This window comes from Haemaphysalis longicornis, unplaced genomic scaffold, assembly GCF_048455015.1.
Source record: "Haemaphysalis longicornis isolate Haplotype H1 unplaced genomic scaffold, Haemaphysalis longicornis Haplotype H1 scaffold_2, whole genome shotgun sequence".
Lineage (NCBI taxonomy): Eukaryota > Metazoa > Arthropoda > Arachnida > Ixodida > Ixodidae > Haemaphysalis > Haemaphysalis longicornis.
In genome coordinates this window covers 19,144,691-19,170,036 of record NW_027526295.1, presented here as the reverse complement: position 1 = coordinate 19,170,036, position 25,346 = coordinate 19,144,691, and the positions used below count along the sequence as shown (strand labels likewise).

At 48.2% G+C, this 25,346-nt stretch overlaps 1 pseudogene; it reads left to right on the top strand.

Annotated features, from left to right (window-relative positions):
• Positions 1-11,800: 11,800 nt before the first annotated feature.
• On the top strand, positions 11,801-12,821 carry LOC144167854 (uncharacterized; annotated as a pseudogene).
• Positions 12,822-25,346: the final 12,525 nt, after the last annotated feature.

Below are 25,346 nucleotides of genomic sequence, written 5' to 3'. Positions count from 1 at the left end.
TGGGCATTATAGTTCCGCGCGCCTGCCTTCGCCATGTCCGCGCCTCCTCGTCCTTCCTCCTCGCCCTTCCGCGCACGCAGGCGCAGACCGGCCCCGGTAAACCCGGTGACAACGTAACGAACGGAACGGACGGACTGCTAAAACTCTCTATTGTTCTGTTCGTAAGAGCCACGACCTTTCTCTCATGAGTGCACGAGCTAGGGTGGATGGGGCACCGCCGGACTATTCTCGTCCACCTTGTTGGCTTCGCTTTCCTTTTTACCTACTTTAGCGACCATTTCCTGTTCAATGAAGGCACTCTGAGCTTGGCAGCTCAACTCAACTCACGCCGTTGAGATCGGCCAGCGCGATGCTGAGCAAGGGCATCAGTCGGTGTACTTGCACGCAAAGCTGAACCGCTAGCCTCCCCTGTGTGCACCCTGTGCAGCCACTGCGCTCTCCGTTGGCCCATAGGCCTCCTGCGCTGGAGGTTTGGCGACTTGCCGCGCCCCTAGTGGCCGACGCCTCTGGGTAGTTCAAAAGCAGACGACCCTCGTCACCCTCCATACGTTTTCAATTACTAGGCAGAGTGAAACTTGATTGTACTTAGTTTAATCACTTTGTGGCGCGTTTAAATGACTGCATATACTGTATGAAATAGCCCTTAAAGTAGTTATAAAGGCTAAACAAAATAATATTCACTAAAACAAGCCGATTTATCGGCTTTCTTTTCAGCGAGCTGTCGCGGTCGGCGCGGCGTGGGACAGTATCGCCAGGTCGAGTGGTCTAACTTCCTGACGACGATACCGTTCTTTCTTCTTGCGCGCGGTCGACAAAGGAAAGTTCACGAGTAGCATAAACATGGAACGCTGCTCATCTTGTAGCCTGAGGTAACTGCGAAAGGTTGCTTCAGCAGGAGCATGCAAACGAACCCAGGAATTGCGCAGCCGACTCAGCTGACACTGCTGGCCTGGCACCGCCATGAAAACGAGTGGAAATTTTGTTTTATATATGCGCAAACTAAATGATCCTTGCGTAACGTTTTACGCCGCACGACATCGAACAGCGCGAGGATTGTAAAATAGTTCGATATAGCGAAACTTCGATGTAGAAAGTAAAGCAAAAAAAAACTTACATGAGAGCAATCCTGCCGATGGAGTCATGGGCTAACGCTGAGGTCTTACCACCCTGCAGTTCACTATTGACACGACACTTTCTCGGAAAGAAAGCAATCATTTATTGGGGCCTGGTTCTTGGAGCGCAGCGCGTTGCTGGTGACTGCTTGCTCCACGGTACCAAAACAGTGGAAAAGCACAAGACCGCTGCCCTCAATGACACCGCAGTGTCGCCGTAGCAGGGCCACGGCAGCGACGGCTCGTGCTCGCTCGTGCTCTTCGACAGAGCGGAGACAAGCATGGATACAAGCGAACAAGTGCGGGCAGCGAGTGGCCCGCACTTGAAGATCGGTGACACCGCAGCCTGCAGCGCCCAATGTGGCGCTTTCGGCACCAACAGCATGCATGCGTGGAGCTGGTCCACTCTGCCACGGCCAGTTTGGACGCGCCCGAGCTCGCAAGCGACACCCGCGCCACCACTGCGCGCCAGTGTATTGCGGGAAAGCCTGCCGCATGCCTAAGGAGAGCGAAAAATTTGGTGCCGGAGAGTTCAATACAACCACTGTGATTCGCGTTCGATATAAAAAATTTAAAATGCATGTAATTTTTATCAGAATTATACAAGGGTTTGATATAGGCAATAATTTGATATATCCATGTTCGATATCAGCTGGCTTTACTGTACTAGCGAGTAGGTGAGGCATTGCGTCAAATAAACAAATTAAGAGCTATTAAAGGACGCAAAACAATCGCCAAATCGTACGCCCGCTGCCTGCAGAAATTTGTACTTCTATATTTGCATAACATAACATAACACAGCCGCATACAGGGCGCGCGGCCACGAATATTTTCATACGGTCATCACTGACTCTGTTGGTTATCTTCGTCGCTAACAATCTGAATGCCGACAGCCAGTTTTGTCCTCAAATTGAGTTAGACAGCGAGACAAGAACAGAAAATTGGTCGCTTTCAGTTGAATTGTCCCCCATCTTCACACTTCGCCAGATTGCCAAATATTATTGGAGATTCGCTTAATTTTTTCGCTTTGCATTCAAAGCCCCCCTCCCCCTCCCATCCGATTTGCCTTCCAGCCCTCCGCCGCTGCGGCTGCATGCAACTCGGCCCCACACTTCAAAACGTTGCTGAACGTCATTCTAGCCTATAGAACTTATGCAAAAACTGGAGCCCTCTTTCGGGAACCGCGTGCGCTTCCGCCATGTTGTGGGATTTCCGGATCTTCGGATACCGCTGTGTACATGATAGCCCGGGATTAGCGACGCGCACGTCGGCATTTATCGTTGTCCAAGATGCCCAAATACTGCCGTGTAACTTGCTGTGCACAAAGATGATACGAGGACGACCACGGAAATAGCGTACACGTCTTTTTTTTATTTCTCAACGGAAGCATGACTCGAGCCCAGCGTGAAGTCGCTTGCGGGTGTCGACTTCCCTTCGAACAGTAATATGATAGCTAGATAGCATGCATAGTCACGAAACGAATAATATATGCAGGACTAAAAAGGTCCCAAAGTGAGCTATATTCTAGCCCTGTATTTGCCGCGGAGCACTCTTCCCTGCTCCGCTCGTACTTTATCGTGCGAAGAGAGTTATGAGTCTGCCGTTCGTAATTTGCGCGCCCACGTTTTCTTTTTATTCTGTACGTTCGGTAGGCTTCTATGGAAGTACTACGCATTCTTTCGTTTTCCAAACGTTACAGGAAATAAGGGATCCGCGAGAGTTCAACCTTCACGTAGCGCCATGAGTGGTGCAAGTAACGTACGTAGTAATTCCGTGTATCGGTCATTTACCTCTCGTCGCCAGCTGTTCGACCGTAGCCTATTTTCCCAAGATCAAATTTTTCGAGCGGAATTTTCTAAGCGGTAGTCGGCACCCAGTTTTTTGTCCACGGCGCGAGCTAAGGACGCCCAGCGGTCGCCGCGAGGCACGCGCTCACGAGCGCTCGGCATTTTCTCGCTCTCTAAGGTTTTCAGTTTTTTTTTTGCTAATATGAAAGCCTTTGCGTGTGCTGCGGACGCTCGGCGGCGGCCGCGAGGCACGCACTCACCAGAGCTCGGCAATTTATGGGTAATTTAATTATTTATTGGCAATTTATTAATAATTTACTGGTCATGTTTAACGCGTTACACGCCACACACGTTACGCGCTACACATTACGGCCAGCTACAATAGCTCCGCTGTTAAAAATGCCAGCTATGCAATTTATTTTGTGAAGTGTTTTTTTTTTTTACAGGTTTCCTGTGCGTCCCAGAGGATCCTTAGCGTATAGCTATATCGCGAGTCCCCCTCCCTCATTTCAACCTCAAGACAGCCCGCAAGTTTCGAAACGGTTCCGGAATGACCTCCTGAGAAATCCTCAGGATGCGAACCTTCACGGATGTACTTTCAATGTTTGCGTTCTCAAAGCCAAAAAAAAAAAGAAGAAACGCGACAGCCTCCAACAGCTTCCCTGCCGGTGCCTCCCTGAATGGTTTTTCGATGCATAATGCGTATTTACGAAGTCGCCTGCAAATGTGGGCAACAGAGAAAGTTCCACAGATCATTCGTCGCTCATTTTGCTGCGCTTAAATCTGAATATAAAAGAATCGCCAAGCCGAGAAAGCCCGTCACACGCTTCGTACCAAGCAATCCCGCGACCGCTATCCCCAACATGGCGTCGCGTGCTCGTTTCGTTTTTCTTCCGGTAGATGGCGGCACTTTTGCATAAGGTCTATTAAGTGCGAACTGGGCAATATGATGCAAGAGCGTTTTTAAGTAAAGTGAGCGCAAACAAGGAAAGTGAGCGGCCTCTCGGTTCGCCCGACCACTTTGTTTTACGGCCACTAATTTCGGAATCGCAAAACAGATTTCACAGACACGCAACAAAACGGCAAGCTAACGCTGCACCATGTATTCGTAACGGCGACGCAAACGAGAACTATTTAATGAAAGCGCACGCATAGTGCGCAGGTACGCAAAAGAGCGGCGCGCCGCAGCAGGCGAGCCAGCGGTCCGACGGACTCGCTGGCTTTTAGAACGCCATCATCGCCGATTGTGTCACTCTTCTTTTTTGATCGGCTGTTGAAAAGTCTTTGTCACCTAGAGTAGGAAGTAGTTTAAACGTGAAGTTTCACTTCAAATTTCACTTCATACGACCATCGATCGGTGAACGAGCGAGTGGCAGAGCCTGCCACCGTCCCGGCACTTTCGTCGGCGCTGTAAACGCTGTAAATACGTATTTAGCGCTGCAAAGCTTTTTCCCCTAATGCCAAGTTGATCGCTAGAAGAGATCGGACTCGTCGGGGATGAGCTGGTGACCATGTCGCAAAACAATCGGGAGCATCGAGCTCATTTTGCTTCTGTCAACACGATATCCTTGGGGACCCGCGCACCCGCGCAGCTTTGTACTACCCGGAAGTACTGCCCGGAAGCCTAGAGTTCCTGGAGCTATTATACAGGAACTCTACGGAAGCCGCTTGCACAGCGCCCCCTGGGCAGCGCAGGAGGCCTATAAGCAGCCAAGCCGTTTCCAGTTCCGAAGTGCTGGACAGGGGGCAACGGTGGCGTGAAGAGCGTAGAAGGCGGCGGGATTGGAAAGCGTGCCCTGCGACGCTTAGCACCGACCACGGCCGCTGGATGAGAGTGCGCCTTTCATCCAGCGGCCGTGCACCGACAGACGCGACTTGACGAGCTGTGCCGGGGCGCCCAGCGCCAAAAACGCGTCTGCTGCTGCTGCTACTGCTGCTGCCCGTATTCGCTCTTCGCATCAGCGGCACGCATGCAGGTACGCGAACAAGGGCGAGCAAACGAAAAACTGACCCACCGTAGGCAGCAGCAGGGACCCGGCCCTGGATTCCCACACCCTGATGCGGCTACGGACGGAGCCAGGCCACGCTTGCATGGTTTTCGTCATGACGACGGCGATGATGATGCCACTGCAGAGCCATTCTGTGGACACATCGGAGAGCACGGGACGTCCTTTTCTTTCACAGCGACGCTGCGCATGTCTAACCCGACTCCACGCTCCCCCTTTCTCTTCACCCCGAGTTGCGCCGGGTTTACTACGTCAAACTGGACGACAAGGGGACGAGGAGGAAGCGCGCACTTGCAGCACGTATATTAATATAAAATGACCCTGTTTGCACTTCGTCGTCCCATTTGCCGTAATAAAAACCCGACGCAACTCAGGATGCAGCAGACCAAGTAGCCCCATTCCACGAACTTCTGACCCCCCGCCCCCTTACTCATTCCGGTGAAGCCGCTATACTACCTGGTTGGTGTCGCTTTACTCTGCACCGTTTCTCCGCTCCTCCCCGCCACCGCCGACTCATCTTTCACAATAAAAGGACGGCTAGTTGGGCTACTTGGTAAAGGCCAGTGCCACTAGATAAGATTAGAGTATCGGCGCTCTTTTCTCCTATCGTTCCGCGCCGCCGCCGTGATCATTTGTCAGTTCGCATTACGTGACATTTGTTTACACTGCGACGGTTCATGGGCGCCGCCATTTTGGTGTTTATGCGTTTGAGGCGGTGCACTCTGGCAGGCTTAGCATGTCCTTCCTGCTCCGCGGCTGCGCGCGACTGACGTCGTTCCGAACGCGAATAAAAAATAACGCTTGTAGTAACAGCATTTCAGCAGCAGAAGTATGTCCAAAGATGCCGTTTTGCTGCATCTTGAGCAGTGTTGTTTACAAATGACTCCATCAAAGTTGGCGGTGAGGCCGCAGAAGCGGCAATCTGGCAACACTGATAAACACCATAATGGCCGCTAACTTGCGTGCGTCAGTGACGCTACTCTGTATCTTATTGATCAGGGTCGGCTTTACCTCATTCGGCGCCCTGTGCGAACTGCTGCCAAGGCGCCTGTGCGCCACACTGTGTGCGCCACACCTTCAGCGTAAGGGGGAAAAAAGCCATAAAAAGTAATAAAAGCGTCCTATGGTATTCACATTTTGATACAAAAGAATGTTTGTGTTCAGCCCTGCAAGCCTGGAACAGCGGCCAGTGGCGTCACAGTTCGTTCTGAGCAAACGGCTCCGCATGCTCTCATGTCTTTCGCGGGCCTGATGGCCTACTGTTCGCTGTAGTCACTTCCTACCGCTCGGCCATCCATACTTGTGCACATCTAACAGTGGGACCGATGGCATTCCCTAAAAAATCTCATGCATTTCCCTATAGACTGGTCGGCCGACCGAAAAGCTCCCATAAAACCTCAAAAAAGATCCTAGGGACTTTACACTTTGATACAATGCGGCTTGAGTTGCTCCTGGAAAACGTCTTCCAAGCAATGCGCTCGCGTTCGCAAGTGAAGCCGACTTTCCGGGTATCAGTGTAAGCTTGGTTTCTGTAAGCTGGCTTCCCCACATGGCCTGTTCTGCAGTGAAGCATGGAGGAGTATCACCATACAGAAAACGGGTCTAACTCATGTGCTATCAAAAGTATCCCGAAACAAATTACATGACAATTACCCATCCATGCACATGCAGGAAACCGGGCACCTATTGTGTTAAAAAGGTAGTTGAAAATCGCGAAAAGGGAACGGTTCTGGATAAGACAATACATGCATTGATCATGCAGAAGGAGTACAATAGTATATCTTCATCTCATAAATCCCGTATCGCTACACATTTAGGTCGCTCGTATAGATGAGATGCGTCTTCTTAGTGCAGAAGAAATCGTCCTTTTCGCACTTCTTTCAACTTTGTTTAGGAAGGCATGGTAGACTTTTTTTAACTGCCTTTCCCGACTGATTCTTTTCGCTTTTTCAGGAGGATGTCTACTTTTAAAAGAAAATTGAGTTTGACAGTTCATTCATGCAAGATATGTATTTCGGTGGGTGAAGCCTGCAACGTGGACCTCGAATCAATGCGCCAGCCAGAATTATAGGTTCTTATGCATGACGCCACCTGAGGTCCGATCAGGTCACAGGGCATGTACATTTCAAGCAGATAAGGCTGCTTGAAATGCACAAACAAAATGAAGCTTGGCAGTAAAAACAGGTTAGTTTGTTAACCAATATGCCAGACGTTTGCAGTTTTTCCTCAAAAAGCTAGCACCCACTCCTGAAGCCCCAGTATAGTCTGATTGGCTGTCTGATTTTGTCTGTCTGATTTCAAGCCTTTATTTATAAGCAACCAACGAATGTTAGGGGCACGAACACAACAGGCATTAAAGCCAAACAAGTACTACTATAGCTACTCTCCAATAGCAGGAGCAGGAATAAGATCTCCATACTGAAGAGACCGACAAAACGTAATTTTCTCTTTTTTTCGTAGAATACAGCCTTAAAACTACGGCTTTTTTCTACAGTACCACGTACTACGCACGCCTCCTCATTGTTTAAGTACGCTGCGCAGAAGACCAGGCAGACAAGGAAACATCAGCGAAATGCGATAGTGGCGGTCTTAGTACTGCAGAACTAAAACAGCGGGTGCACTAGCTTGAGGTGGACACCTCAGGTAACATATTGACAGAGAATTACAAAGTTTCAGCGTTAAACTTGATGATAGTGGAATCATGAATTTATTCGGTGCTGTATACAAGTGTCTCGTTAAGAAAGTTTGGCCACCACTTTTCCTCACGCACATGGCAAAAAGTCTAGCGGGGCCAAATGATTGATTGAGGTCAATATGAGTACAACCTCTTCAAGTAATGTTGTAAACCGTGTTTGGCAGGATAGATCAGGTTAATTAGCCTAATACGAAAGTCAGGCTTTCTTTTGAACTTCAGTCTCTTCTGTTTCTCTTTAAAGCTTTCAACACATGCCAATTATTTTGGCATTTCTGTCTTTCTTTTCTTTAATAAACAGCCCTGCTAGAAATGTGTGTAAGAGGAGAAAGCTGTGGCCATGGATAATAAAAACACGTAATAAAGTGTTTCTTCTGCTCGTTCGAAGCACGGGGGGGAGGAGTTTTGAATCGAAGTCAGAGAATCCCGGGGATGCCTTCCATAGGTTGAAGCTGACAACATGAGCCTCTGCAAAATAAATAGATTTATTCTTTGTCTCTCTTTAAATGAAACCGACCCAGGCCTTAGCGTCATGTCACACCCCTTAAATGCAACCTCTCTTTCCGAGGTAGCCGGACAGTTGCACGAAATCTTTTCCATATCCATGCACAGTGACAATAGTAGCAAAAAATTGTTATTTACTCAAAAATAATATCAATTGAATTATGCGCGTCACTTTTTTCTGTTTTGAGTATCAGGGTTTGTACAGGCTTCAAAAGCGAAAATTCAAGGGTTTTCAAGGACTTTTAAGGACCAGAAAATACATTTTCAAGATCCCCATCTAATGTTTTATCTGGGATTATTTACAACTTTTCCAACACAATGCAAAAGTTTTTTATTGCACAATACCTAAGCACATTAGTGCACATTTAGATAGGTGCTAACGGGTTTGTAAATGCTTCCCCAGCTTTATTTTTTACCTTATGGCTGGTATTTAGAGGTTTTTCTTTTTCCTTTGTGTTTGCTGAGGCTGTTTGATTTCAAAGCTTAGTTAATGTTGCCTGCATCTCCTGCTTTGTCAACGAGAGTATCAGCTGAAATTAAATCCGCAAGTGTTGCTGCAAGGCAGGATGAACTATGTACCCGTCCACCATTTGCACGTAAAAGCAAACGTAGATGCAGCGTACGAGGCACAGCAAACATGTAATGAAAGGCCGTCCACAGACTAGATGGAAGATGCAAGTTAAAGAACAAAAGCTGGCTTTCACTGGATTGTATCGTGACATGGATTGGATTGACAAGTGCCTGCTCCCAATGTTGCCTCGTAATAATGAAAGTACATGTACCAAACTTGTAATTTCACGCAATACACTGAAACTTGATTGTTACAATGTTTCTTTACATTTGTTAGCACCTAAAATCCACGACAAATACTTTAAATTCTTGTGAAAAGACAGGGTCATTGATTCTCCCCGGAAAAATCAAGGGTTTTCAAGGACCATGTAAAAATTCCAGTACTTTCCAGGCCTTGAAATTGACACTTCTAAATTCAAGGGTTTTCAAGGTTTTCAAGGACCTGTGCGAACCCTGTCAGGGTTCGTACAGGCTTCAAAAGCAAAAATTCAAGGGTTTTCAAGGATTTTCAAGAACCAGAAAACACATTTTAAAGGTCCCAATCTAATGTTTTATCTAAGATTATACCTTTTTCAACACAATGCAAAAGTTTTTTTATTGCACAATACCTAAGCACATTAATGCACATTTATATAGGCGCTAACGGGTTTATGAATGCTCCCCCACCTTTTTTTATTTCATGATTCGCGTTTTTCTTTTTAAGTGCGAATGCACTTTATAAGCGACCCCAAACCATCCACCGCCGGCGGCGGCGGCGGCGTCGGCGGCGTCGGCGTCCGCAGTGCTCCTCTATATTTAAAAAAGAAACAGCATCCGGCGCCAGGTTTCGATCCGAGGACTTTGCGGCCGCAGCGCGACGCTCTACCGACCAAGCCACGGACACGACGCTGATATCAGTGTTAGTGACGCGCCTTATATCTTTAACGCATTCAAACTACGTCGTCAGCGGCGTGCGTTGGCGACTCAGCGGCGTTATAGCGGCTTGATAACTGCGTGGTGTACACGTGATACTACAAACCCGATGGAAGAGATGGAAGAGAAGGCGGCGAGGCGGTGGGCTGCGGGGGCCGAGCGCAAGTGCCGCAAGCGGGCCGACAACCGTGCATTCGCACTTTCACATTCTCCCCCTCGGGGAAATGCGGGGGAATTTTGTATTGATAGGCGTATCCCGCGCAGAATCTAACATTAGTTCTATTTCTTGCTGTTTTGCTCAGGCTGTCTTATTTCAAAACTTAGTTAATCCTGCCTGCATCTCTTGCTTGTCAGCAAGGGTATCAGATGAAATTTAATCGGCGAGTGTTGCTGCAAGGCAGGACAAACTATGTACACATCGGCTATTTGCACGTAAAAGCAAACGCAGATGGAGCATATGAGGCACAGAAAACATGCAATGAGTGAGCGTCCACAGACTTAATGGAGGATGCAAGATAGAGAACACAAGCCGGCTTTCACTGGATTGTATCCTGACATGAACTGGATTGAGAAGTGCCTGCTCGGAATGTTGCCTCGTAATGAAAATTCACCAAACTTGTTGCAGTTTCACGCAATACACTGAAATTTGATTGTTGCAATGTTTCTTTACGTTTGTTAACACCTAGAATCCCCGACAAAACACTTTAAATTCTCGTGAAAAGACAGGGCCATTGATTCTCTCCAGGAAAATCAAGGGTTTTCAAGGACCATTTAAAAATTCGAGGACTTTTAAGGCCTTGAAATAGGCACTTCTAAATTTAAGGGTTTTAAAGGTTTTCAAGGACCTGTGCGAACCCTGTGTGTGTGCGTGGTCAAACTGCTTGTATGCGTGTTTTTATGCCCCGAGATGCAGCATTTACCGTTTTGTGTGAGTGCCTGCTCATGGAAGCCATGCTGTGCGCTCCCACAAGTTATATGTGCGCGCGTGTATCCGGGCTGCGCGATTTCACTGTCTGGTCAACTCATGGATTGAGTTCCTGATTGTGGTCTCCCGACGCCTGTCACCTACGCATAACCGTGCAGAAAAATGTCAAAGCCAAAGCGACAGTGCAAAGAGAAAACTTGCTTTGTCCCGCTGTGTAAAAGCGGTTACCGCTCGAACAAGGAGCGTGTTTCCATGTTTACTGCGCCATCCGATGCTGCGTGGCTTGCAGAATGGGAACGCAGCATCAACAAAAAAGACAGGAGGCTGACGACAGCTGCAGTGGTTTGCGAGAGACACTTTGAGAAGAGTTGCATCGAGCGCCCGTTCAGCATCATCGTAAATGGCGTTACCAACGAGCATCCTCGCGATAAACCGCGCCTGAAACCTGACGCTATACCTACGATATTCCCAGATGATCGAAAACACATCGTGTCTAAAGTGACAGCAAAGAGGAAAAACGAAATTCTTGATGAGCAAGAGCCTTTAGCAAAGCGTACGTAAGCATGCTGCGTCGAAGGTCTCCGAGTTTGGCTCAGGCATTAAGATTGCCGAATCTGTGGGCCTGGAAGGATCTGGTGCAAACACCGGAGCTCCAGAAACTTAAAACTGCAACCCAAGCTGTGGTTCTGAAGCATTAAGCACTAATACATCGCAAAACGATACTGCCAAACGACTGCCAACCACGAGTCTCCACCCATTCTCCAGCATCTCAATTCCAGTGACATGGAGAAAGTACCTTCTGTGCCAGTAGACTCTTTAGCTTACGCCTATTGTGAAGCTGAAGAACATAACTTTGCCATCCTTTTCATTGAAAAAATGGTCGTGTTTGGGAAGCCTTCGAGAGATGGGCAAATGGTGGTGGTCACAGTGTACCTGAGGGGGAGAGAGAAGGGTTAACACACCCCCACAACTTTCCAAGAGGCCGAATCCCTCATCAAAGAAGTGTCTTTGAGCAGTCTTTGTTGCGGATGCGGCATAAAGCCTGCCTCAGGAAAGCACATTTACTACAGAGACATGATTTTTTCGGCCAAGTGCTTGCTATCCACGAAGACCGATGGACAATCGTGTGCTTTCTGCAAGTACCAGAGTCCTGGCTCAAAACCAAGCATGCAGAAAAAGGAAAAGGCAGAGTTCAAGTAATCCTGACGAAAAAAAACAGAGGAAAACGTTTTTTTCGAAATCTATCAAGAACCAAAAAAATATTGGCGAATGCAGTGATACAGGTGGCTCATATGAAAGAGCAAAATGAGGCTCTCAGTGAAGAAGCATTTGACAACAAAATAAAATCCCTTCCATCAAAGCAGCAGCTAGCGGTCAAGAGTTGTTTCCTCGCTGCTCGAAGGAAGTCACACAAAGGCATGCGATACGACAATGAGTGGATTTTGGAGTGTATGCTAATGAGGATGCGAAGCCCCAAGTTGTACGAGCATCTCCGCAGAGAAGACATCATGGTTTTACCAGGACGAACATGTTTGCAGAAGTACCTCCAGCGGTTCAAGGGCGGCTTTGGCCGCAGTGCCAATATCTTCAATGCTTCGCATGAAAAGACGAAGACCATGTATGTTTACAGTCATCATGGTGGCCTCCCCATCGACGAAATAAAGCTTTCGGAGCACCTGACTGTCAAATCAGCTGGTGAGTACAGTTTCACTCAATTCTTGGGACGTGTAAATGAGTAAAATGTGGTGTGAGCTGATTCACTACGATTTCTGTAACCTAGCAGTGCTTGACAATATTCACAAAGTCTTCGATTATGTTTCTTTTTATTGTTTTAGCCCCATCTGTGATAGGAGATGTCGGGGTATAAAGCAGGATGTTCCTTGCGTGCTTTTTCTGCAATTCAGGTGATATTGAAGGCTTCGTCGACCTTGGAGATCATACACCTGCTGACCAGAAGAACGTGCTGGCAGACCATGGCATGATTGTACTGTTCCAGCCATTCATCGGTAAGCTCTTTTTCTTCTTCGTAGATTTCAACCTTGTACGACGCCCAACTGTCAGATGTTAACTGTTATCTTTCTGCAGGAAAATGGACACAAATCCTTGGTGTTTTCGCCTCACAGGGCAATGTGAAAGCCCCAACACTAGCAAAAATCATTTTGGAAATGACGGTGCTTGCGGAAAAAGCTGGTCTATTTAGTGGATTCCATCACATGCGGCGGCGCCAGCTGGAATAGGAAAATGTGGGAGCTGTTCGGAATACGCGGTAAGGTTGTTTTCTACGCAATAAGCAAAATTGCTCTCACCGTGTAGTGCGATTGCAGCGCTATAGTAATATATAGGCACCCATTAATTCTTGTAGCGTGAGCTACACTGGCCGAGGTTGAGCAGTTTCGCGTGGCTCCTAGAGAGCCGTGCTGCGCAAGTGCGGCACGTGGTGGCCCGAACCACTTGATCATCATGCGAGTGGTGGCTGGGTGTGGAACCGATGGCGTGCGCCTGTGGAACCAGCTTAGCTCTGGGGCGATGGGTGACGCTGCGTTGGAGCCGCTTGATAAATATACATGTGTCACATAATGCGTATACAGTGTGTATGTCATTGAAGTAGCAGTAAGCATGATAATCAAGCTAATCCTAGACAACCATGAAAGTTAGGAATATGATGATAATGTTTAGAGTTTAATGGCGCAAGGCCGACTAAGGGCAAAGAGCGCCAAACAAAAGTGATTACATGAAAGTGACATGGAAGTAAAAGAACACTTTAGTAAAAATAAACAAAGTAAAACACAACGTAATGAAGATGACTGGTGTAAAGGGCCAGGTTGTCAACATGCATGATAAGAAATGAGATGTAAAAATTTTACGTCGGTGAGAAACTCGAAAACGCGTTTGATTGAAAACAGGGCTTCGTCTCCTAAGAAGTGTGACGGGTGTGGTGGAATATGTCGTGTGTGTAGTTGAGGGAAGTATTTGCGTCGTGTAGTGTCGAGTGCCTTACATTGTATGAGGATGTGCATAGGGCCTCTCCGCACCTACTGCACAGAGGTCTTGGAGACCCAGTGAGAAGGTGCGAGTGTGTTGCATGAGTATGCCCTATCCGTAATCTGGCCAAGGCGACTTCAGTGTATCTATTGCGTGTGTCGGTGGTGTATGGTCCCAAGTGTGGTTTTATTACGTGTAACTTGTTGTCTGTCTGTTCACTCCAGTGTGTTTGCCATGTTTTGCGAAGTTGTTGTCTGATGTGTGGTTTCACGTCAGTGTAGGGTAATGTGGTTATGTCTACTGCATTCGAGAGTGTAGCAGCAGCAGCCATTCGATCCGCTGCTTCGTTCCCGGCTATACCACAGTGGCCAGGGACCCAGCAAAGCACTAGTTCAAATTTGTGGACATACACAGACATAATACCCTTGACTATTAAATTTATAACGTGATTTTTGGAATACTTTGTTGAAGACAACGCCCGCACAACACTGAGAGAATCTGTATATATAATGGATTGTGGGATGTGGCTTTGAAGGATATGATTAACAACCAGAAGTACACTATAAGCCTCTACCGTAAAGATACTTGTATTACTGTTAAGAGTTCTAGTGACACTAAGGCCGGTACCATGCGCCGCGCAGGACACTGAGGTGGAAGTTTTAGAGGCGTCCGTATAAAATTCAGAACATTGGTACTTCTGCTGCAAACACAAGAAGTGCTGCATAATTGCACATGTGGGAGCTCGGTTTTTATCTACATGTGTGAATGATGTGTCGCATGAGACAGGGCGGAGATGCCATGGTGCTATGAAATCTGTTACAGAACTTTGGATGGTATTTAAAAAGGAGACAGCAAGCTCTGACGCTTCCTCTCTAACTCTGTAAGAGAAGGGCGCAGAGAACGATGGTCGATTTAAAAGGAGTTCAGTCATGGAGGTATCATGAAAAACTGATTTAAAAGGATGGTGAGGCATGGATGAAATTTGAAAAGCATAAAGGAGGTCTGTGTATGCTCGCTGACGTTGTAGGTTCCATTTGTTGCACTCTACATACAGGCTTTCGACTGGACTATTCCGAAAGGCGCCACACGACAAGCGGAGCCCTAGATGAAGCACAGGGTCCAGCATTATGAGGGATGTTTTAGTGGCTGACCCATAGAGAACGCTGTCATAGTCCAATCGTGAACCTATCAAGCTGGTAAAAACACGCAACAGAAGTTGTTTGTCAGCACCAAAAGAGATGTGCGAGAGAACCTTCAGGATATTCATTGTTTTTAAGCATTTATGTTTTAGTTGTTTTATGTGTGGGATGAATGTGAGCTTTTCGTCAAAGATTATACTAAAAACTTGTGTTCCTTTTTTACAGGAATCGAGACACCGTGGAGTTGAATGTCTGGATCCGGTCGGATGCCACGCCTCTTGGAAAACAAGACACAAGTGCACTTCCCTGGATTAAATTTAAAACCGTTGCTATCTGCCCAACCAGCTAGCTTGTTAACACCAAGCTGGACCTGGCGCTCACAGACAGACAAGTTACAGGATTTAAAGGAGAGCTGTACGTCGTTTACATAGGCTGAACAGGAAATCGACGGTGGCAGCGCCTTCCTAAGGGAATTCATTTTCACAATAAAAAGGGTGCAACTTAAAACTCCACCTTGCGGCACTCCATTTTCCTGCACATGAACCCTAGAGAGTGCAGTTCCAACTCGCACACGAAAGGTTCTTTGAGACAAGGAATGGAGAGGTTTTTTTTTTCTCCAGTGTGTTCAGTTCATTTATACTGCCATGTACATGCACTGTACTGATGTGCAACCGTGAAGCTGCGCTGAACCAAATAAATCAGGGGCTGTGGGCTGGTCAAGCTGCCTGTGAGCAGCTTTTTTCTCGCCGCCCTCCCATCTACTATGTATGATGGCAAATAAATGATTTGATTTGATTTGATTTGAAGTGTGTTCATCATGTTACCTACCACACCGAAGGACTTGAGGTCGCTTAGGATGCCATACCGCCACGCGGTATCGTACGCTTTTTCTAGATCAAAGAATACTGTCATACAGTACTGCTTATGGAGGAAAGCATCTTTTATATACGCCTATAATGCAACGAGTTGATCGTTGGTAGATCGCCCCGCCCTGAAGCCTGCCTGGCAGCTCTCGAGAAGACCATTGTACTCTAAGAAGTACACGAGTCTCCTGTTCATCATCTTCTCAAAGAGCTTACACAGGCAGCTTGTCAGGGCAATGGGACGATAACTGGCGGGAGAGGAAGGGTCCTTCCCTTCCTTCAGAAAGGCCACTACTATGGCCTCTCTCCAAGAGCGAGGAATGTGCCCCGAAAGCCATATGTTGTTGTATAGATGTAGGAGTGTTTCAAGAGTGTCTGTGTGTAGGTGTTGTATCATGGTGTATGTAATCTTATCTGCGCCTGGAGCTGAAGGTTTGCACGTGCTCAGGGCAGCCCTCAACTCATAGAGATGAATTCAGAGTTGTAAGAAGTTTTTGATTTGTCTTTGTCGTGTAAGGGCTTTTTTTCTGCAGATGTTTTGTGTTTCATGAAAGTGTTTGTGTAGTGTGCTGAGCTGGACACGTGTTCAAAGTGTTGTGCAAGCGTGTTGGGCTGGTCTTCGAGTGTGTCCCCTGTTGTGCTAACCAGGGGCAGGCTGTGTGTATGTTGTGCTTTTAGCTTGCGTATCCGTGTCCAGACTTTGTGAGTGTCGGTGTATGAGTTGATGGAAGTGAGGAAGGCGCGCCAACTCTCTCGTTTCGCCTAACGACGCACACGCTTCCCAAGAGCCTTTGCCCGTTTAAAGGAAATGAGATTATCTGGCGTGGGGTACCGGCGAAGGACACCCCACGCCTTGTTCTGGGCCTCTCGCGCCCGCCTACAGTCCTCGTTCCACCAGGGCCTCCTTGAGTTGCGGGACGCACTGGAGGCCTGGGGCATGGACTTTTCGGCGGCGTCGAGTATGTGTGCCGTGACGAGTTGGGCTGCTTCCTCCACGTTTAGGTGTTTTATGGTTGTGTGGTGTAGTTTAGATATTTCCGTGAATGTACTCCAGTTTGCTTTTGATTCATTAAACCTGTTCTGGGAAGATGGACTACATGGGCCTTTCCTATAACGTTAGGGAAGTGGGGAAGGGGTCACTACCATATGGGTCCGTGCCCACGCCCCACTCAAGACATGGAAAGAGAATTGCAGAGCCAATAGCCAAGTCAAGATTGTGTATGTATGTATTGTATGATTGTATGTATTGTGTCCTAAGTTATGGTATGTCGGCTGTTTTTTGTTGAAAAGGCATGCTCCTGAAGATGTGAGGAATTTCTCTATCAGGCGACCTCGGGCATCCATTCTAGTGGAGCCCCAAAGAGAGTTGTGCGCATTAAGGTCGCCTGTTAATATGTATAGTTCGGGCAGCTGGTCGACCAGTGCCTCGAAGTCAGAACTCGAGAGTGCATGATCAGGAGAGATGTAAATGGAGCATACCGTTATCAACCTATTAAATATTATCGTACGGATTGCTACAGCCTCAAGGAACTGCAGTGTTCAGGGTGACAGGGTGGCAGGCTAAAGATTTCTGGGCGACAATTGCCACACCTCCTGAAGAGTGTGTGCAGCCAACCCTGTCCTTTCTGAATACCATGTACCTATTCAAGAAATTCGTTTGTTTAGAATTGAGGTGGGTTTCCTGGAGACACATGATTCTTGGCTGATTGGCATGCAGCATCTCATACACATCGTCAATATTTTTAAGCAGGCCTCTGCAGTTCCATTGGATGATGTTTTCATTTCCGATTATTTAAATTTAAGAATAACTGGAGTGTGTGTGTGCGTGTTTTTGTTCGTGTGTCGTCTTTCGGGGCTGTTATTCTAGGATTTCTAGGCCTTTCTGTCGGCTTGGACATCGGAGGCCGTTCCTTGGGCTGCGTTGCAGGCAGGAACGGCGCGACATCCATCTCCTCATCGGATGCCAGAAGGGTGCCCGGCGGACCGGGTCCCTCGGACTTGGCCCCCTTTCGGGAGCCCTTCGTTAGAGCCGCCACCGCCGAGGGCGTCCGAGACACCAAAGGTGGCACAGGAGGTGCGGTGGCGGTGGGAGCCGATGCGGGGCCCCCGGTGTCCATTCGGTCGGCACCCTCCAACGTACTGGAGGACGGGGAGGCAGGGACGGGAGCGGCACCGGTCCCTACAGAAGAGGTTGTCACCACAACCGCTGCTGCCTCAGCAAGCTGTGTGGCGACGGATTGGGCTGCCTGAGGCACCCCAGTGGGGGGGGGGGAAGGGGCGGGTGAGGGACCAGGTCAGACTCGCTGAACTGGGTCCCTGTGGACACCGTACGCCGCTCCGCCGCCCGTCGAGCTGCGTCGGCGTACCTCCCCAGAGGGAAAGAGGCGAACCTCTTTCTCGCCTCTGGAAAGGTGATGTTCTCAGTGACCTTTACATTAATGATTTGTTTTTCTTGCTTAAATTTCTCACAAGTGCGGGACCACGCTGCGTGGGGCCCCTGGCAGTTGGCACAGGTGAGGGTTGATGATGGACAATTATCGGATGGATGATCCTGCTGAGCACATTTTGCGCAGGTCAGACGACCACGGCAGGAGTTGGTTCCGTGCCTGAACCGCTGGCACTTAAAGCAGCGGCGCGGGTTTGGAATGTAGGACCTGACATTACAATGTACAAAACCTGCATTGACGTACTCTGGGAGTGTGGACCGGTCAAAAGTAAGGATAATGTGCTTGGTCGAAACTACTTTGTCATCCCTCCTCATAGTTATGCGCCTCACAGCTGTCACGCCCTGATTTCTCAGGCCCTCCAGCAGGTCAGCATCTGTCTCATTCATCAGGTCTACTTCGGAGATGACACCTTGAGTACTGTTCAGGCTCCGGTGGGGTGTCACCCTGATTTCAAGATTGGCTATGCGAGTTTGTTCAAGGAGGATCTTTGCATGCTGTTGGTTGTGTACTTCAACCAGGATTTCTCCAGTTCTTTGTTTTTTGGCCTTATATTTGTCACCAATGATGCCCTCCAGAAATTTCGATATTAGGAACACGGACTGTGATGCAAGAGGCTTTTCTTGGTCACTGGATTCCAACACCAAAAAACGGGGGTAGTTATCGGGCTTTGGAAGACTGAGGGTTGGGAGTGGCGGAAATGAACCTTCGGTGCGGCCCCTTTTCAGGGGCCGATCATGTTTGGGGGGGGATTTACGATTTACCATATGGCATGTAAAAGAAGCAGGGGACGGGGGTACTTTCTTCTCAAACCTTACCCTGATAGCCTGAGAGGTCCCGGAGCTCCCTGCCTGGTAAACAGACAGGGAGCCCATCCGCCGGAGCTTGACCTGGGCTCCGACGGCCACCGTTTGAGGCTTCTACCCTTCACCTTTAAACACATCACCACGGTAGGTTACAGTTTATGTTGGGGGCTCGGGGTCCGCGGTATCGCCAGTACCGTCACCAAGATTGCTCAAGGTGCCACGTGCGGGGGAAAGTTAGGTATAACCAGTTGAACCCTCGCTCACGCTACGTATACCCTGGCATGACCGAAATAAGCCACTGCTAATTTTTTGCTAGAGCGCTTCCTTCGCAAGGATGCCTTGGACGTCAGTAACATGAGGCTAGCCCATGTGTTCTTCTAAAATCTCTAAATAATTTAAAAACAAGTAATTTTTTTCACATGTTGTTTCGGTTTCCACTATACCAAAGAATGGTTGTGTCGCCAATGTTGTGGTATAGGTCACGTGAGGCATAGAAAGCCGCAGATAATTGCTAACGCGTCCGCTTTTTTTCATTACACCTGTTGAGGCAGGCTTGCAGATAATTGCTAACGCGTCGGCTTTTTTCATTCCACCTGTTGAGGCAGGCTTACTGAAGCTATGAAGGTAATAAAACGGCGTATATTGTTATAGTTTTTTATGCTTCGCGTAACATAAGCGTTCAACTTTTAATTGACTTAACACACATGCATCGTTCGGTTTTTCAAACAGAAACAGCATAAGAAATTTTTTATTTGTAAATTATTGATCATTCGTAAGTGAATACAACATAATTGCCCATGTAAGCCAATGTCTAATGCATTCGTACGAAAGCGGCAGCGCAACAGACGGGAAGGAACGAAAAGGAGGCACACACTTGCGCCTTTTTGCAGAGTTGTAACCTAACAAGCAGAAATTTCAACTCTTCTGAGGTCATATATAGACATCGTTACGGAGTAAAAGACATGAAACTAAAATTGGGTATCTCTGTAACGTTTCCAATGTTTAAATGTGATGAAGTAACAGATACCAAGTTTACTTTTCTCAAGGTTCCGCAAGCCACGTTCGGAGCAGTAGCGAGCACCCAGTGGACTCCAAGAGGCAACTTTATTTTGTGTCAGATTTTCCCCACCTACTCAAGAATGTGAGAAATGGATTCGTTGAAAAAGGGTACCTGACACCAGCTGGAGATGTTCACAGTGGTATTCTACAAGCGGCCTTCGAAAGAGATCGGGAAAATGTAACTCTAAAAGCGATGCCAAAAATTACAAACGCACACCTCGAGCCCAACAGCTTTGACAAAATGAATGTGGACTGCAATAAGGTACGCATGTGGGCTGGTTGGTTCATGATTACGAGTGAAGAAAAACAGCGCTAAAAAGACAGGACAAGAAAGGACACAGGACCACGGCGCTGACTAACAACCAAATGTGTTTTATTTCTTCTACCTCGCGCTTCAACTGTTCCGTGACCAGGTCATCAAAGCACTGTTCATTTATACAGAACACATTCGATCCTCATATGAGACCGTGCAGCCAACAGAGGATCTCGTGAAAGAGATGAATCGCCTGATTCGTGTGATGACATCGCGGCCAAGCCAGACAGCGCTGAAGCCAGGTCGCCCAAACGCGCGGTTTCTGGAAGGGTTCCTAGAGTACCTGGAGGAATGGGAGCAGCATGCAAGGGGAAAAAAAAGAAAAAAAAATTTGCGGAAGGTGGTGGTTTTCTGGCAGAAAACACGGCTGTTGGTCTAAGGCAGTGATTCTCAAATGGGGGTCCGCGAGAGCATTTGAGGGGTCCGCGAAGCCTACCTCAAAGCTTTTACTCAAAGCTTTTCTCGATCTTGCCAGCACTTCCTTGCAATGCAAAAAATGTAGCTTTGTCGTATTACATGTACGTTTAGTTTCTCCGCGTAGCACCTATTTTAACAACTGCTTTTTGCACGGCAAGCCAGCTATGAGAAGGAAAAAAGCATACACAGAAGAGGCAGTATATAGGTGTTTAGAAGAATTTTAGATTCAAGACCAGACTGTTTAACATGGTGCGCATCGTCATTAGCGTCAACCATAAAAGGCGGGCATCGAATAAGTGTGTAGGCTACGTAAGCTGCAAGTAGAAATTGTTTGACGTTATGACACCAAACAACATATGCTCCATCGTGGGCTCCCCCATCACTTTAGCAAGCCCAAAAGGGGTCCCCGGGGCAGTCATGGCTGAGAACCACTGGTCTAAGGGTTACCATCACGAGCACACTGGGCTTGTTGTCTTATCTGACGTCGACTTTGGGTTGGGCTTCAGGTATCTTTTAACATCCAGATTGAGCCAGGATAAACTGGAAAACCTGTTTGGAATCATTAGACAGTCATCAGGGAGTAATGACCACCCGACAGTTTCGCAGTTCCTGACCACGGTCAATCTGCTTGCATTCTACAACCTAGCGAAGACACCTAGAGGAGGTAACTGTGCCCCGGACGTGATCAAGGCACTGCTGAGTCCAAATGAGCTCCGTGAAATGACGAGAACGTCCCTTTTAGACAAAATGGATGACCTGCTTGACCACGGGAATGTCGGTGAAGCTGATGATGTGGTTCAAGCTCTCGTGTCTAGCGGTGGCCATGCATCGTACACTGAGAAAAAGAGCAACAGTGCTTTGATCTACTACCCCACAGGCTATGTGGCAAGAAAAATTATTGCAAAGAACCATTGTCCACAGTGTGCAGGCTGGCTTTGTGTAAGCAAAGCTGAAGCAAGTGCCGACACTGCTTCGTACTTTACTAGCCACTTCGACAACGGGGGCATCGTGTATCCTAGCCAGAACTTGTCAACTGCTGTAAGGGCCATGGAAGATGCATTTACCACGTTTTTTAGCAAGAACAAGCTCCATGAGACGAGTTTGGTTGAATTTTCTAGCCAGCTTCAGACACTGTTGTTCCCTCAATATGGCTGCCCAAAGCATGAAAAGGAAGTTTTATCTACCGTTGTCAGGATTTATTTCGGTTTTCTGTCACGGGCCTCAACAATGAGCGCGAGGGTAAAAGGCGACGGCAAAAGTTTCTTAAAATGAGGCGTTGCCAGTAAATGTTGATCGACTGCATGCTCCGCTCTTTGTGCAATTCGTCAATGCCTGCGTTTGCTAAAAAAGGCAACAAGTGTTGTGCGATCTGTTTTCTGCGTTGTTCACATGAATGTATGAATAAATGAACATGTGTGCTCGAAACTTGAAGTTGTGCTCAACTTTATAATTGTTTTCTGGCCAGCAACAATGGCCGAATATGCCTCCCCTAGCCGAGGGCTCAAAGAAAGGCATGAAACTTGCAGTCAGCTACCTGAATAATAGCTGCTGTCCGGAACACATGAACCATACCCTCCTCAATAAACTTCTCAATAAAAGAGATTATGGCTGAACAAAAGCAAAATCGCACCAGCCATCTTGCCGGCGTTGCGAAGGCTGCGCAGCGCGGCCTGCACCCACCCAACGGCACCCACCTGCCTGACAGCGCTCCAAGCGGCGGCTGGCGGCATTCATCGCTCACGGTGCCTTCGGGAAGGCCGCGGTCGGCACACTAGCCAGTATATTCTAGGCATTGTACCAGAACGTACAAAGGCAGAATTTTTAGGTCTGCCCCCGTCATAAACTTTACTGACGAAGAAGGGGGAAAGGTCAGAGGGAAGGAGCCCTCTTTCGAGAGCCCCTGTGGCGCTTGCCCTGGTCCAGGGCCTGTCGACCAGCTTGCGTTGGCCCTCCAGGTTCCCGCTGGCCAGAGTTGCATCGTATGTTTCTTGAGAAGGTGTGTGGTTCTGTGTTTGCCAAACAATGGCGCAATTGCATATAGTGGGGAAGGGGTTGGCTTTCTCTCTGCACTGGTAACCATTTTCGTTGGGAACATTAAGGAGAGTACTGATTTGTGCAGAAAGGTGTTTGGCTTTTCTGAGTGTTTGGGTGTCAGAAGCATTGAGGTCTTTATGTGGCACGGGGATGATTCTTCTTCCTAGGCGTTTTCGGGAAAGGCGTTTACTGCAAGTTTCATGCAGATCAGGCATGCTGCTGAAAGTGAGGTTCCTTGCGAGGGCGCCTTCCTCCAAAGGGAATGCTGGCAACCATGGCAGCGAGCCCGGCGTTCTGCGGACGCGTATGTAGCGAGCGAAGTTTGCTGCTGGTGATGATGATGATGATGATGATTAGTGGCTTTCCCTTTGAATCGGGGCGTCGGTTGTCAGCAACCGACTTGCCGGTTTTATTACGTTTACTTGCCCTACTCCCAGCTAACCTATAGATTTGCTTCCTCCCTCCCATCTCTCCCTCTTTTCTGTTTTAAACTCATCTCCCCCACCCCCCTTTTTTCTCCCCTCGCTGTTCTAAATTCTCGTCCGTATGATTACTCCGCCTTCGTACCCATCCCTTCCCTACTTTTCCTCCACCACCACTCCAGTCGCCTCTTCGTCACCTCTATGGCCCTGAAGTTGAGGTTCCCGTTCGCACCAAATCCCAAAGCCTCCGCCAGCGTCGTTTCCCCCTCACCCCGCGGTGGCCGTATCTCTGTGCAGCTCCTGACAATATGGTCTATAGTTTCCCGATCACTGCCGCAGCATGCACACGTTTCATCCTGCTGCCTGTAGCTACCCGTGTATGCCCGGGTTCTCAGGCACCCTGCCCGTGCCTCGAAGAGCAACGCACTGCCTCCCGTATTGCCATAGAATCCCTCCTTCTTAATTTCCCATTTCTCTGCCCTATAAGTCTCCAGGGTTTTTTTCGCTTCCATTCTCTCTGCCCACTTCGTCGTCTCTGCTGCCTTTACCTGCTTTTTAACTGTTGTGTAAACCCCGCTGTCCCCTACCGTCTTTCCGTACCGCTTAGTCAACTGTCTGGTCCTCCGTCTCCACCGCGTGTCCACGCTCCTCAAATACAGGTACTTAAACACCCTCGCGGCCCATTTTTCGTCCTCCATATCACGAAGTCGCTCCTCAAACTTTATCTTGCTCTGCGCCTCCCTCGCCTCGAAAGACGACCAGCCCATATCCCCTTGTACCGCTTCATTTGTAGTTTTACTGTGGGCCCCTAGGGCCAATCTGGCTACCGCCCTCTGATTTACTTCCAGGCCCGCTTGGGTCTCTGACTTCATGCACAGAACCGAATTAGCGAAAGTTAATCCTGGTACCATGACCCCTTTCCAGACTCCCCTTACCACCTCGTATTTGCTTCATTATAGCCGCGTTCCGTCTTCCTTTCGTCTTAAGGTGAGCCTCATGCGCCTGCGTGTAATCTTCGCTGTTGTTCAGCCATACTCCTAAATATTTATACTCTTTCACCAATGGTATTTCTACTTGCTGCACTGGTACTGTTTTGTGCTCCTCGCCGTCATTAAAGACCATGATCCCCGATTTTTCTCTGCTAAAGGATAGCCCTAGGTGCGTCGCTTCTTCACCGCATATATCCATCAAGCCCTGCATACTTATCCGGTTGTCCGCCATCAATAGTATGTCGTCTGCATACATTAGTCCCGGAACCCGTTGTTCCACCACCTGCCCGTTTTTCATGTAGGATAAGTCGAACCCCATCGTGCTGACTTCTAGCTTCCTTTCTAACCCCGTCATGTAGATCACGAACAGCAGCGGAGAGAGAGGACATCCTTGTTTCAGACCCTTGTAGGTGTATACAGGCCTATTTTATGTTACCCCCTCCCACTCTATTTGCACTTGGTTCTCCCGGTATAGCTCCCTGAGTAAGCTAATGAATTCTGCCCCAACTCCCTCGTCCTCCAGGATACTCCAAAGCCGCTCCCTGTCTACATTATCATACGCCGCTTTAATGTCCAGAAAGGCTAACCACAAAGGTCGGTTTTGCATCTTCGCCACCTCTATGCATTGGCTCACCACAAATAAGTTGTCGTCTAGTCTTCTGTCCTTTCGAAACCCATTTTGAAGCTCCCCTAATATCCTATTTTCTTCCACCCACTGCTCTAGTTCGAACTTCACTGCCTGCATTGCTAACCTGTACAGCACTGACGGGACGGTTACTGGCCTATACGAGCTTGGGTTTGTCCTGACTCCTTTACCCTTGTCCACTAAGTTCATCCTGCTCATTTGCCACGCGGCCGGTATTGCCTTTTCTTCTATCCCTGTTCTGATGGCTTGCAGTAGCTTTCTCTTGCTCTTCGGTCCTAACTGGTTAATCAACTCCATCGGTATCCCATCCGTGCCTGCTGCGGTGTTCTTGGGGACCTTTTCCTCTGCTTTTTTCCATTTCAGCTTGTCCCCATCTATCTCCAGACCTTTCGGCCTACCCGCCGCGACATCTCTGTGTCGCTGCGGGGCCTCTTCATCCACCTTACCGAACTTCTCCGTGATGATTTTGCGCAGGTATGCTAATGCTTCCTCTCCCTTGAGCATCTGCCCCTGCTCGTTTTCCATAATGCCACCTTCTGGGGGACTCGTACTGCTCGTACGTTTCCCTAATGCCTGCACATGGTTCCAAAACCTTTTCGGCGCGTCTCTACCCCTTCCTCGTATTTGCGCTACCCATCGCTCGCTGTCCCCCTTTATTTTCGCCTGCACTAATTGCTGCACTTCCTGTTTCATTTGCTTATACTGCTCCCATTTTAGGTCCACC